This window comes from Anabrus simplex, chromosome 2, assembly GCF_040414725.1.
Source record: "Anabrus simplex isolate iqAnaSimp1 chromosome 2, ASM4041472v1, whole genome shotgun sequence".
In the NCBI taxonomy this organism is placed as follows: domain Eukaryota; kingdom Metazoa; phylum Arthropoda; class Insecta; order Orthoptera; family Tettigoniidae; genus Anabrus; species Anabrus simplex.
The window spans coordinates 449,959,550-449,973,259 of NC_090266.1; positions in this window are offsets into that span (position 1 = coordinate 449,959,550).

Here is a 13,710-nt window from a genome sequence, read left to right on the forward strand (position 1 = left end):
CCACAGTTGGTCGTCCGTACGAGGCTGGGGCAGAGTTTGCAAACGGCGTCCAATGAGATCCCACACGTGTTCGATTGGTGAGAGATCCGGAGAGTACGCTGGCCACGGAAGCATCTGTACACCTCGTAGAGCCTGTTGGGAGATGCGAGCAGTGTGTGGGCGGGCGTTATCCTGCTGAAACAGAGCATTGGGCAGCCCCTGAAGGTACGGGAGTGCCACCGGCCGCAGCACATGTTGCACGTAGCGGTGGGCATTTAACGTGCCTTGAATACGCACTAGAGGTGACGTGGAATCATACGCAATAGTGCCCCAAACTATGATGCCGCGTTGTGTAGCGGTAGGGCGCTCCACAGTTACTGCCGGATTTGACCTTTCTCCACGCCGACGCCACACTCGTCTGCGGTGACTATCACTGACAGAACAGAAGCGTGACTCATCGGAGAACACGACGTTCCGCCATTCCTTCATCCAAGTCGCTCTAGCCCGGCACCATGCCAGGCGTGCACGTCTATGCTGTGGAGTCAAAGGTAGTCTTCTGAGCGGCCGCCGGGAGTGCAGGCCTCCTTCAACCAATCGACGGGAAATTGTTCTGGTCGATATTGGAACAGCCAGGGTGTCTTGCACATGCTGAAGAATGGCGGTTGACGTGGCGTGCGGGGCTGCCACCGCTTGGCGGCGGATGCGCCGATCCTCGCGTGCTGACGTCACTCGGGCTGCGCCTGGACCCCTCGCACGTGCCACATGTCCCTGCGCCAACCATCTTCGCCACAGGCGCTGCACCGTGGACACATCCCTATGAGTATCGGCTGCGATTTGACGAAGCGACCAACCTGCCCTTCTTAGCCCGATCACCATACCCCTCGTAAAGTCGTCTGTCTGCTGGAAATGCCTCCGTTGGCGGCTGCCTGGCATTCTTAGTTATACACGTGTCCTGTGGCACACGACAACACGTTCTACAATGACTGTCGGCTGAGAAATCACGGTACGAAGTGGGCCATTCGCCAACGCCGTGTCCCATTTATCGTTCGCTACGTACGCAGCACAGCGGCGCATTTCACATCATGAGCATACCTCAGTGACGTCAGTCTACCCTGCAATTGGCATAAAGTTCTGACCACTCCTTCTTGGTGTTGCATTTGCTCTGTCAATCAGTGTATTTTCATAAGAATGGTTTCTTCTTTGTAAGAGCAACCGATCATCATTCCATTTTCTGGCAGCTATGAAGGACAAAAGATTCCTTTTAACACAGTGCTTACATGACATCACACCACATATACGAGGGTTGTACATAAAGTAGAGGAAACGTAGACCAGATCCTCGCAGCTGATTGGGCATGCGCGAGTAGAGTATTGGAGTGGTCGGGGGGCCCTGCTTTCGATATGTAGTGTGCATTTAAGGGGAAATGGATTTTGACCAAACGCCAACCCCTGAAACATTAAATTGTAGTTTTGCATCAAGTGACAACCCACCATTTCTGAATCTGAATTACGCATCAAATGACCACACGACAAGCGTGTAGTTGCTTGGTCGTGTGATGCTAAATGTAGTTTCCCGCGTGGCAGATTCCCACACAGGTTTTCTTCCCTGCGGCATACGCCCAGAACCTGAAATCCTCCTATATTTAAAAATGGAAGTTGGGTGAAAAACTGAAAACCTTTTGTTTTGACCTTGAAAAAAACCCCGCCATTGCCCCGTATTTCCACAGATGTGAATTTTTACGAGCAAGAGTTGCGGTTGGGCTATATAACTTAAGGATTCATAGTGGGAAAAATAATAAAGGTCATTGTTATGTCTGGTTGGAAAGAGAAGCAGGACGGGAGGCTCAGGAGGTTGGATCCTGCTTGAACAAGCATCTCATGGAAAACACGCACAAACCCAAAGAAGTCACATTGTGGTCAGATTCTTGAGGAGACCAGAATCGTAATATAAAGATTGTTCTACTTCTGAAAACAGTTTTGGAACAACACCCTACCACTGAAAAGATTACACAAATAGTTCTATTTCGAGGCCATAGCATCCTCTCTAGCGGCAGCGATTTTGGGGATATAGAACGTGATTTCAAATTTTAGCAGCGCCTCTATACCGCTGAAGACTACATAAATGTAATGAAGATGCAGCACGCACTGTTGAAGTGAACGGTAAGAAATCTACAGTTGGTCGCGGCTTCAAAACAAAAATGGGTCAGCAATACATGGTCTGCTCACTCTGTTATGGCCCAATGGAAAACCAGTTTCAGAAGCGAAACTGAACGACCTGCGCTCTCTCATGGAGCTAATTCCCAATGATGCTAAGCCTTTCTATAACATCTTGTTTAGTGATTCTAGCATAGACGTTGATATAGATGGGCTTCAATGTGGAAATATGGATTTTGAACTCCAAAATTCTTAAAATCCTGCATTATATTACACTTGGAGAAACTGTGTGTTGATGATGCCTTAATACTATGATCTACCAGTGTAATTTCTGTACAACTGTAAATTATAAAATTCATTTATCTCTATGTCATGTTGTAAGCTGCTACGTATAATTTAATCCTGTACTTCAAAAAGCAATAGAATTAGTTAACAAGTACCATATTTTACACTGCAATGAATTTTTAAAAGTCATATTAATCACTAAATAATGACAATTTCATTTGTTGTTCAAGTTATGCAGAACGAAATACGAAGGAAACCTCAATAAAGCATCAAGTGACCAAGCGCCATTATCTGATATTACGACAATATACTTCAAATATCCCTAAACTGAATACATTAAGAAGAAAACGTACGAATTTATCTTCAGTTTGCTATATAATACTTCACGTTTAACAGGAAATAGGAATTCATAAAAAGGAGTTTGCTTTTGTGTCAATATCTCAAAATCTACTTATAGCACTTCGCCAAGTGGTGCATATCACCATTCAATTTATGGAATAATTCTTTTGGAGATGAAACCTTTAGAGAGAGTTGAAAAGAAAAAACTTAAGAATATACAGTATAATTAATAAGTTTAAGATGTTGTAAACATTAACACTCCTTATACGTAGTGTGGATAGATAATACTGATGTAAAATTGAATTTTAGAGAAATTATTTTAAGATATTTTAAAATTGTTCAAAGGAAAAATTTGTTAGATTTTGAAAAGTTTGTTCCTAATAAATGGAATCTGAACTGAGAAATAAAACTGAAAAGTACTCTCAACTTCAGTAACTAAATTTGAATAAAACCATAACGCACAATTTAATTTTATAAAATTAAAAGATAAAAACGAGTACACGAATAATATAAAAAATACATGGAAAGGTACTTTAAATTTACGAAAGCTGATTTGATCGAAATCATTTTAGACAACATTGAAACAAAACCTTAATTTTTGAAAATTAATAATGAACCATATAATTTAGGAGCTAATAAAGAACAAAATAGATTTAATAAGGATTTTAGAGATTATGATTTCAGTACTGCAAATATAAAAATTAATAGAAAAGATACAACAATCGAATCAATAATATAAACTTTTAAAATTAATGATATTGGTAATATTTTATAACCAGAATCATTTTAAATCGAATTAAAGATATTGTTATTAATAAAATTATGAATATTAATATCAGAAAATTTAAAAAAGTTAATAGTAGACTTTATTGTAATTTTATAAGACATGGCGAAATGTAAGATTTTTTATTTAATACAAAAACTAAGTAATATTACGATCAACTGATTTAGAGGAATATTATCAAACATTTACCGATACATTATTAATGGGAATGCAAGAATTTCAAGGACGACAATCTGCATGGGTTTAATATAGTATCAATTATTTGGAATTATGTATTAAAAAGCATAACACAATTTATGGTTTTAGTATATTGATTTACCTAAAAGAATTAAGAATAAGAATTTTATAATTTGTGCTAAAATCAATTATTAAAATGGTTTCTAAATGCAATAAAATCTGCTTCATATCGAACAAATTTTCACGTAGATAGAGTTAATAATTATATAAACACATGTCCAGAATTATGTGGTATTTGTGAAAAATTAAATATGGATTTTCCTGTAGAAATAAAAAATATAAATGTATTTGAGAAGGAATCAAATATATCAATTGATGTATATACTTATGAAGAAAATTATAATTATGTTGTATATCCACTTTATCATACTAAACTAAACAAGAAAACATATTAATTTGCTTTTGATAAAAGTGAAAACAACTCACATTATTGTTGGACCTATGTTTTATCTATATAAGTTACAAATCAAACAAGTAAGCATGAAAATATGGTGTTTATTTGTGGCAGATGTTTAAAATTTTAATATTCACAAGGAAATTCAGATGAACATGAAAACGATTGCAAAGAACAAAAGGAAGTAAAATAGATATGCCTAAAATAGGAGCAGATATAAAATTTTAAACTTTAATCACTCATTAAGGGTTCCATTTTTAGTTAATACTGACTTTGAATGTTTATTAAAAATATTACTATATGTCAACCAAATCCTGAAAAATCATATACTAATGAATATCAAAAACATAAGCCCATTTCTTTTAGTTACTATATAAAGTATATTCATGGAGATTATAAACCCCAGTTGAATATGTTGGTGAAGATTCCCTTAATAATTTGTAGAAATGTTTATAAAATAATCACAAGAAATTTATAAAATTATGAAGAAAATAAACCATTTATAAAGACAAAAGAAGATTAAATACATTTTTAAAAATTCGAAAACGTTTTGTATCTGTGAAAATGCATTAAGTAATGAACACAGAGTACGAGATCATGATCGTTTGACAGGAAAATTTAGAGCAGCGGCCCAAGAAATTTGTAATGTTAATTATAAATATCTATCTTTGTACATGCTTATTTACATAATTTAGCCTATATGATGCTCATTAATTGGAGAGAGAGATTTATTAAAGAAATAAATCATCCGTCCTCCAATGAGGGTGACCATGTGGATCCGGAATACAGTTTCAATTCCAAAGGAGTTTAAAAATATTAAGAAATAAAAGAATTAGGAATTGATAAAAATTACTTTGATGCAATGTTAAATAATGAAGAAAAATATATATATCACTTGTTAAAATGTAAAAAAGTGGCTTAACATTACGATTCTTCATGGCTTCTATCCTAGATAATTTATCATAAATCTATCAAAGGAAAAATTTAGAGAAACAGGGGAATATTTTAAAGGTGATCAATTAGATTTAATAATGATAAAGGTTTATCCTTGAGATTTTATGAATTGTGAAGAAAAAAATTCCTAAGAAAGGGTGTTTTTATCCCGAACTATATAAATCTCATATAACTACTGAAGAATATCGTCTTGTAGAACTGGTTTGGAGGAAGTTTAGTAATAAAGCATGGAATAATATACAAGATTATATAATACACCCTATGTATTAATATTAGCAGATATATTTGAAAACGTTTTAGGTACCTGTATTAAAGCATATAAATTAGAACCCCTTTGGTATTTTTCTGCACCTTGTTAAAATTACTTAAGTAGTAATAGATTTATTAACGATTATGATATGGTATTAATGACTGAAAAGGGAATTAGAGGTGGTATATAGAAAAGTATAAAACGATATGCTGAAGCTAATAATAAATATTTGAAAAATTATGATCCTAAAGAAGATTCAAATTATTTAGCCTATAGAGACTCGAATAATTTATATGGTCGGGCTATGTCACGATATTTACAACACAGCGATTTTGACTGGTGTGATCCTATTTATTTTAATGAGAAATGATTATGACATTAGCAGATAATTATAAATATTGTTATATATTTGAAATTGATTTCGAATATCCGGGAGAATTACATGATATACATAAGGATTTACCATTAGTACATGAGGGTTGAAATAAATTATTAACAAATTTAAATATTAAAGAAAAATGTATTACATTATAGGAATTTAAAACGGTATATAAATCATGGTTTAAAATTAACAAAAATGCATAGGGTTTTAACTTTTAAACAATCAGATTGGTTAAAAAAGTATATGGACTTGAGTGCAGAAATGAAAACAAATCAACTAATGAATTTGAAAAAGATTTCTATAAATTAATTAATAATTCCGTCTTCGATAAAACAGTGGAAAACATTATAAATAGACTAAATATTAAAATATTGACTGATCCAGTAAAATATGTAAAATATTATTAAAAGCCAAATTATAATCACACAACAATATTTTCTGAAATTAATATTAGCAGATATATTTGACAAGTTTTCAGATACTTGCATTAAATCATATAAATTAGAACCTGTTTGGTATTTTACTGCACCTTGTTTAACATGGGATGCTATGTTATGTCCGACTTCATATGAAAATATTAAAAATACAACTTGGTAATCGAATTGATACTAGAATGAGTATTTTAGGTATTTAAAAGATAAAAATATACGTTTTTCTCTATAACATTATTGAACCAAGATATGGAAAAAATATAGATTATTGGTGTATGGATACTGATTCATTTATATATCATAAAGGAAGTGGTAGTTTTTATAGCGATACGAAAACAATGTTAAATGAAATTGATACAAGTAAATGTAAAAGAGATAATATTTATAGATTAAAATAAGTTAACAGAAAGGTTTCAGCAATAATGATAGACGAAAACTGTGGTAAAATGATGGAACACGTTAGTTTAAAATAAAAAAATTATACGCTTATAGAGTAGAACACAAAGAATATAAAAAGTAAAAAGGAGTTAAAAACCAGCAGTTAAAATGAAATTACTTTCGATGATTATAGACATGCTTAGACGAAAGGATATGACAAGAGAGAACGATGAATTTAATTAGATCTTTAAACACGAATTATATTCTCTTGTATGTAATAAAATAGTTTAACATAGTTTTAAGTTCTGATGGTGATAAAAGATATAGAGGGTAATTCACCTAACATTCCGCACGGGAATTACTTCTAAACCATTAAATATATCGGCATTCTGTTTTCATAATCCTAAATGGTACCCAAGGTCTTGTAAAATAACGTGCTATTTAGTCGTATTCGGTGATTAATACCCGAGATGTTGATACTAACTACACATTTTTAAATAGAATGGCACAAAGTCATACACCTGGCCTAACGGTTCAACGGCGTACACGTTGAAATAAGTATTTTCTAAATTGGACAATAACTTTTTGAGATATAGATAAGAACAGCATGCGCCATTTTGCATGCCGCATCTGACGGCGTGAAGTCGGTAAATGGTATCCACTTGCCGGTTCTCTTTCCCAAAATATACCGGCTCGGAACATTGAATTTCTCACTCATCGACACAACATATTAACGTAATTTGACCCGACAGGGAAGACCAGCTGGTTAGCAACAAACATCAAAACAACTGGGCTTTGTGGTCCGGCACTTCTCGCAGGAAACGGAATCATTTGTAAATTCTTTCACTTCACTCTCCGACCTCAGCGTACAGCTGACTCAAAGGATCCTGTCTACCTGGGGAGAGCAATTATCACGTCGGGGCCTTGCCGACTTTCTCAGTGCTCCATAACGGTCCGCAACTCTAACTAACGAAATATAGCTCACAGCCTTATACATTCTCGTATAAAACAGGGTGGTTTACTAATTCTTATAAATCACAGCTCCAAATATATCGCCATGGTATTTATCGTCTTTCTCTTGTCATCTCAGCCCCGTGAATATTCATCGGCAAATCTCTAGCCTCACGTATGAAGGATCTTCGGTACAACGATCGCTACATTCACGAATTTGCCTGCCATCATACTCAAGGACCCTATTCTACTTTCGACTTCGAAAGCTCTCCCGTCGAGTCTCGTCGCAGCTGAAATTCATGCGTCATGCACAGAAACCTCCTAACATGTGCTGTCTCTAGTTTAATCCTCTTTAATATTACGACACTGGTGGCGTACAGCCCATTCGGTGTTATGAATGATCTGCCCAAACTACTCTATCAACAATGAACACGCACAGGAAGAAAATACTAATAACTAATGCAGACACCTATATCTAACCTGTTCTCACACTTGTTCCAATCTAATTAATATGCAGCACTTAGCTCGGGACCTTAGAATACATACAGCCTTGAACGTATTTAATTTTGCTTTAATTAGCAAAATAAATGCCACTCTGGCTTTCATTAAAGTTTAATTTTCTTGATTAAGTATACACTATCTAGTGCATCTGGACATCACTTTATATGCTAATAGAACAAAAAGACTCAACTTGGCAGCGACTTCACCATCAGTGACTAATGAAATGACCGCTATGGCATGTGTGCCTAGAACATGACGATGGTGCACAGCACAGGGATGAAGGTTCTCTGCTCGACTCCTGGATACCTCGTGGTTGTCGTCTTCTTGATAATGGTAGTGTCTGGAACTGTTGAGTTACGATATAAATATCTACTTCACCGCTTAGCGTGCTCGTACTCACGATTACAACCGTAGTATTTGGCTACTATTGACTATAGCCTCCGCGCAGATGTGAGTTCAATCCGTGCTGCACTAATTTAAGGAACTTGGCCCGGTTGAAATCAGCCCTTGGCAGCGGTTATATTTTGAACCACTCGCACACGTTAATAACACAATTCGCGTACGTGTTAAATAATATTTATAATGTTATATCGTCACTAGCTCTTGTGAGCTAACTCACGGGGATTGCACTTCAGTCTAACAAAAGTTTCACAAAGAAATATGTCTAGCTGGCTTGCGAATTACTGCACGCCGCACTTAGCGTTTGAAAACAGCGGTTGAATGAGACAATGAGTGCGCGAGTGTTGAGGCAATGAGTTGCCGAGCGACTGAACCTGAATGAGAGCCCTTCCTTTCACACCGCAGAAGTTATAGACTCTAGAGGACGCTAGCTTCGACGGTAACCTCCGTCTATTCTTTTTCCTTTGTAGGAGCTGGCCAGATGTCAACGGTCGCTCCTGTAAGTACGTACACCTCTCAGTTCAGCACAACTAAATAATATTATCGACTCTTGTTACTTGATAATTCTAATTTTAGTTATGTGTGGTGCCAGATCTGTGGAATATAGCACAGTTGCGGATTAATTGATTAAAATTCAGGCGAGTGCAGCCCAGGAAAAGAGAAGTCTGTCAACCTGTGACAATTGTTCTGTACATCCCTTCGTGTAAATCTCACTTCCTCCAGGTTGCTGCTCTTGGGTACGCCGATACTGTAGGGGTCTACATGATTGAAATCACGGCTTGCGGCTCAATTCCAATGAGAGAAAATCGCTCCTATCCGAGCGCTGCAGGATTCCCACAGCCCATTGCACGGTCATTGCTGGTTTCTTCCTTCACTTCCCGCTAATACATGGTGAGCTAGATAAAATTATACCACAGTTATCATAATAAATGAATGCATATTATGATATGTTTCAGAAAGTTGTAGCGTTTAACATAAATTGAGTATAACTGGGCATAATAGCAGGCTCTATATTCTGAGCCACGGCATAGAAAACAAGATGATAAATAAATAAATAAATAAATAAATAAATAAATAAATAAATAAATAAATAAATTTATGGTAGTCTATGTCACTACAAGACTATCGGGATAAAGTCTGCTGTAGAGTAGATGTAACATGTACTTTTGTCAAACTGCAATCACTCACTCGAAGTCTGGATTATATCTGACTTTCACTGGATTCCAATGAAGGCCTATATAATTGCAGTACTGAGCCGTATCCTGACGGCCCATAAGAGACTCAGATTATTACTTGCCATATTATATAATTTTACTGAAATAAATTTCAGTCAGGCATGGTACAAAGTAGTGAATCGCAGGATAGCTGAGACCGGAAGTCTATGGAGACATCAGGTCGCTGTATATTGCATGACACTTCCTCGGGACCGTGAGAAAGGCTTAGCGTTACCAGAATTTAGCACATCTCGGCACGTGTAGAAGATGTTGGCCAAGAGAAATATTCAGCCAATGAGAACGCGTGGGTGTGGCAAATATGCAGTCTGGATCGCGCGAAATCATAATCCCAGGTAAACCAACATGGACGATTGCATGAAGAAAATATGGCTATAAAGGAATCAATTCTGTGAATTGAGAGATTTCCACAGGTCAGAAAGTGAAATATAATCAGGAGTACGCTATAGAAATAATCTGAGTAAAGTTAATGTCATTTGGAGTGTGTTTTATGCTGTGTTATAATTAATATTAAGCCATTATGAATGGCAAGCACGCTGATTGGCTGCTCTTTTAAACATGCGGGAATCCCATAGCTACAACGGCATTAGCCACGATTCCTTAACGTCCAAGCTTTGGAGAGCGTCACTCTGACTAAGTGAATCGCCGGGAGTGAACGTGGTTTGGTATTGCTCTTGTGCTTGTGCGTGAATGTTGCCACGTGAAGAGATATATAACAGTGCTTTTAGTCGTGAAGTTTAGTGAATTAACTGGTGCAGTGTTCAATTGCCGATTATAGTATGGCGCAAAGTTTACTCCAGATAAATAGACGGTAATAAGAGCCGCAGATTGTAAAGTGTAGAAGAAACGCTCAGCTGTATTACATTTTTCGTGTCGGTCGCGTTTCGCGAAGAACATTCGAACCGAACCGCGAGCCGCTCTAAATAACTGTATATAGAAACCCTAATTGTTTTATTTCTAGTGTGTTTGTTTGTCAGTGTGTTGGCTTAGTTCACAGCTAGCAAGCGTTTGTTCGGCACGTGCAGAATCTAGCGGTGAAGAGACATTCACCTAAAGCCTTCTGTGTTGCAGTGTTCAGGAACTTTCATCAAGAAAATGGCACCGCACACAGAAGAAAGAAGATTGTTTCTATGTGTTAAAGCAGTGCTCACCATGGAGTAACAGCATACCCTGGCAAGGATGTGAGCCGTTGCCAATGTCCAGAGAGTCGTCCAATAATAGATGGCATGTTATATGCTTTATGTTAAAATACTAGTGCAGTTTAGTGTAGGGATTTTTCTTTAACGTAAATTAAGCCTGACGGCATGTGTTTATTTCACCTTTGTAATGCTATAAATACGGATAAGGGAGGAATGCATGATCTCTATATTTTTATTATTATTTATGATTAGTTCGATGGGATAATGAAAGAGAGTTGTTAGGATTATTTTTTGTTATATTATACATGATAATTAGCTTAGTATTAGTCCGATTTTTTTGTATATTATTGATAGGAGGATTAGATTGACAAGATCATCCAATTTTCGAGTTAAACACTTGTTACGTTGAGAGTAAATTCAATTTAATTTTGGTCATTTACAACGCTAGTAACAGTTAGATTGCATGGCGCATGGAATTGCAGAAGCTGACATGTGTGGGGCTGCATCGCAACGTTGAATGAACAGGAGTCTTCCAATGTAGGTTGGAAACTGTTTCCCACAATGATTTGTATGGGAATCGAACCTGGGTTCATAATAGGAAAGGCTGATAAGATTGTAAGAAATATAAGAGGTTTTAATGCATGCTGATTTATGAAATTGATTATGCAGGCCGATTGCATGCCTGATGAAGTGAAAAGAATGATGTGCAGTGAATACGGAAATTGATGCCAGACCAGTGAGTCTGATGTGTGTGATAAATTATTGTAGCATGCTAGTAAGAAGCGTGATTGTATGTGAGCTTCCGTGCAGTAGAGGAAATATGATATCGCCTTACAGGTTTACTTATCACCAGTGTTTACATAGACAGCGTGAATGAGATGTTACTTCCGTGATACAATCTTGGCGAACAGCAACCAAGCCTGAGTGCAGTATTGAGTTCTAACATTTCCTTTCAGCCCACAGCACAGCATGAAATATGTGACGGATGAACGCGCTCTTGGGTGCGCAAATGCAGCAGAAGAATGCAATGTTGTCCATTGTTTTCCATATGTTTAATAAGGGATAATAATAGAGTCGTCGCAAGAATTAACATGAAAAGAAAATTAAGATAAAAAGAAAATTAAGACGCAATAGGACACGATATGAATTATAAAAAGTACTAGTGGCATTTCCCTACGCTGTATTTACGATGAACACTAAATAAGCAAAGTATCTCACATATCTACATCGGATAAGGAAAGAGAAATCTTACATACTACACTGCCTCGACGTGAAACGCGGTTCACCAAAAGATCTAGTAAGTACTAGATTGACGACCAGTATTACTCAGCACTCGGGCTGTTCCCCATTAAACAAGACAACATATCCAAACAACATGAAACATCACAGAACACCATCCTGTAAGAGAAAACATATTATCAATGTGATACTTAAAAACGTGTTACTCCATGCGAATCGAATACGTATCTGTATACTCATATGTATACTATTATATATAATGAACTTTGGACAATCAGATCATGAATGTTTTTAAAAGTTCACAAGTATTTATTGTTGTGCTTGAACTTTCATTTTATATTTAATTCTTTGATTAATTCATGTTTTAATGCCCAGTTCTTTTCAATTTTTGAGATTATGTCATTATCGTCTTTATGATTTGATTTCCTCGGTTTTCTGTTAGTATGATTCGGGGTTATTTTGTGAATAAACTCATCCTACCCCGTATTATTGTTTCTCATTCGAGTTATACCTCCCTTTTCCTATCATTTACTTATGATTAAGTGAGAAACTTCAACTTTTAGCCTGGCCCATAGACAACTAACCCACTTCTCTGCCCAAACCTGAGTTAGTCGGATGTTCACACAGGAATGGAGGCATAGTGCTAGAGGGTAACTACCCCTGGGTACGGTACAGTACATCTTCAACACCTGATATCAATGGTTGAATTGCCAAGACATGCTCGAGTATTGTAGGAAATGTAACCTCTTGCTGCTATTTTGCAACCCCCTAAAATATATAGTAGCTGGGATAAACAAACAAAAAATCCGTCTTGAACTTCTGCACTCGTATTATAAAAAGGAATACATGCTGAGTCACTAGCAGACCTCGGAATGCCGTACACCTACCCATGGTACATGTGGAATAGTAATAATGATAAAAAATATTTGCTTTACGTTCCACTAACTACTTTTACGCTTTCCGGAGACGCCGAGGTGCCGGAACTTATTCCCGAAGGAGTTTTTTACGTGCCAGCAAACCTACCGACAGGAAGCTGTCGTATTTGATCACTTCCAAATACCACCGAACTGAGCCATGATGAAACCTTCCAAGCTGGTGTCAGAAGGCCAGCGCCCCAAGCTTCTGACGAGGGAACGGTACGAAGTCGGACGGCGAATTTCGATTTGATATTTACATATGTGTGAAGGTCTTTTTAAGCTGAAACAAGTAGCGGAAGTCTAATTTTTCGCTGGTCCTTTTTAAGGGGCCATTTGGGAGCTCAAAGTTGACGGTGAACGCAATGAATTGTACAGTACATGCCGGCACACGTCACCGCTCACAGCCAGCGGCTGTCTTGCCTCGCCTTCCCTCTCCACTCCTTCGGTTCTTCTCTCTTCCCACTACATACGGCTGCCTACAGTTGTAAACAGTGGGTTGCGGGTGAAGACTGACGTTAGTTGGGACATTTTATTTACAAAGATTAATTAATTATGGATTAAATAAACAATAACAATTGTTTACAAATCACTACTTAACATACAAATAATACATAATCAAATATCATCTGCATCATCATGACATACAAAGTGTTAAGAATTGACTTTATTCTAACACAGTCTGGCATTGGTCCATTGGTTCATAGCATGATAGTGAAAATCTAACACAAAATGTGAATAACAAAACACAAGACAGCAATGTGCGCAC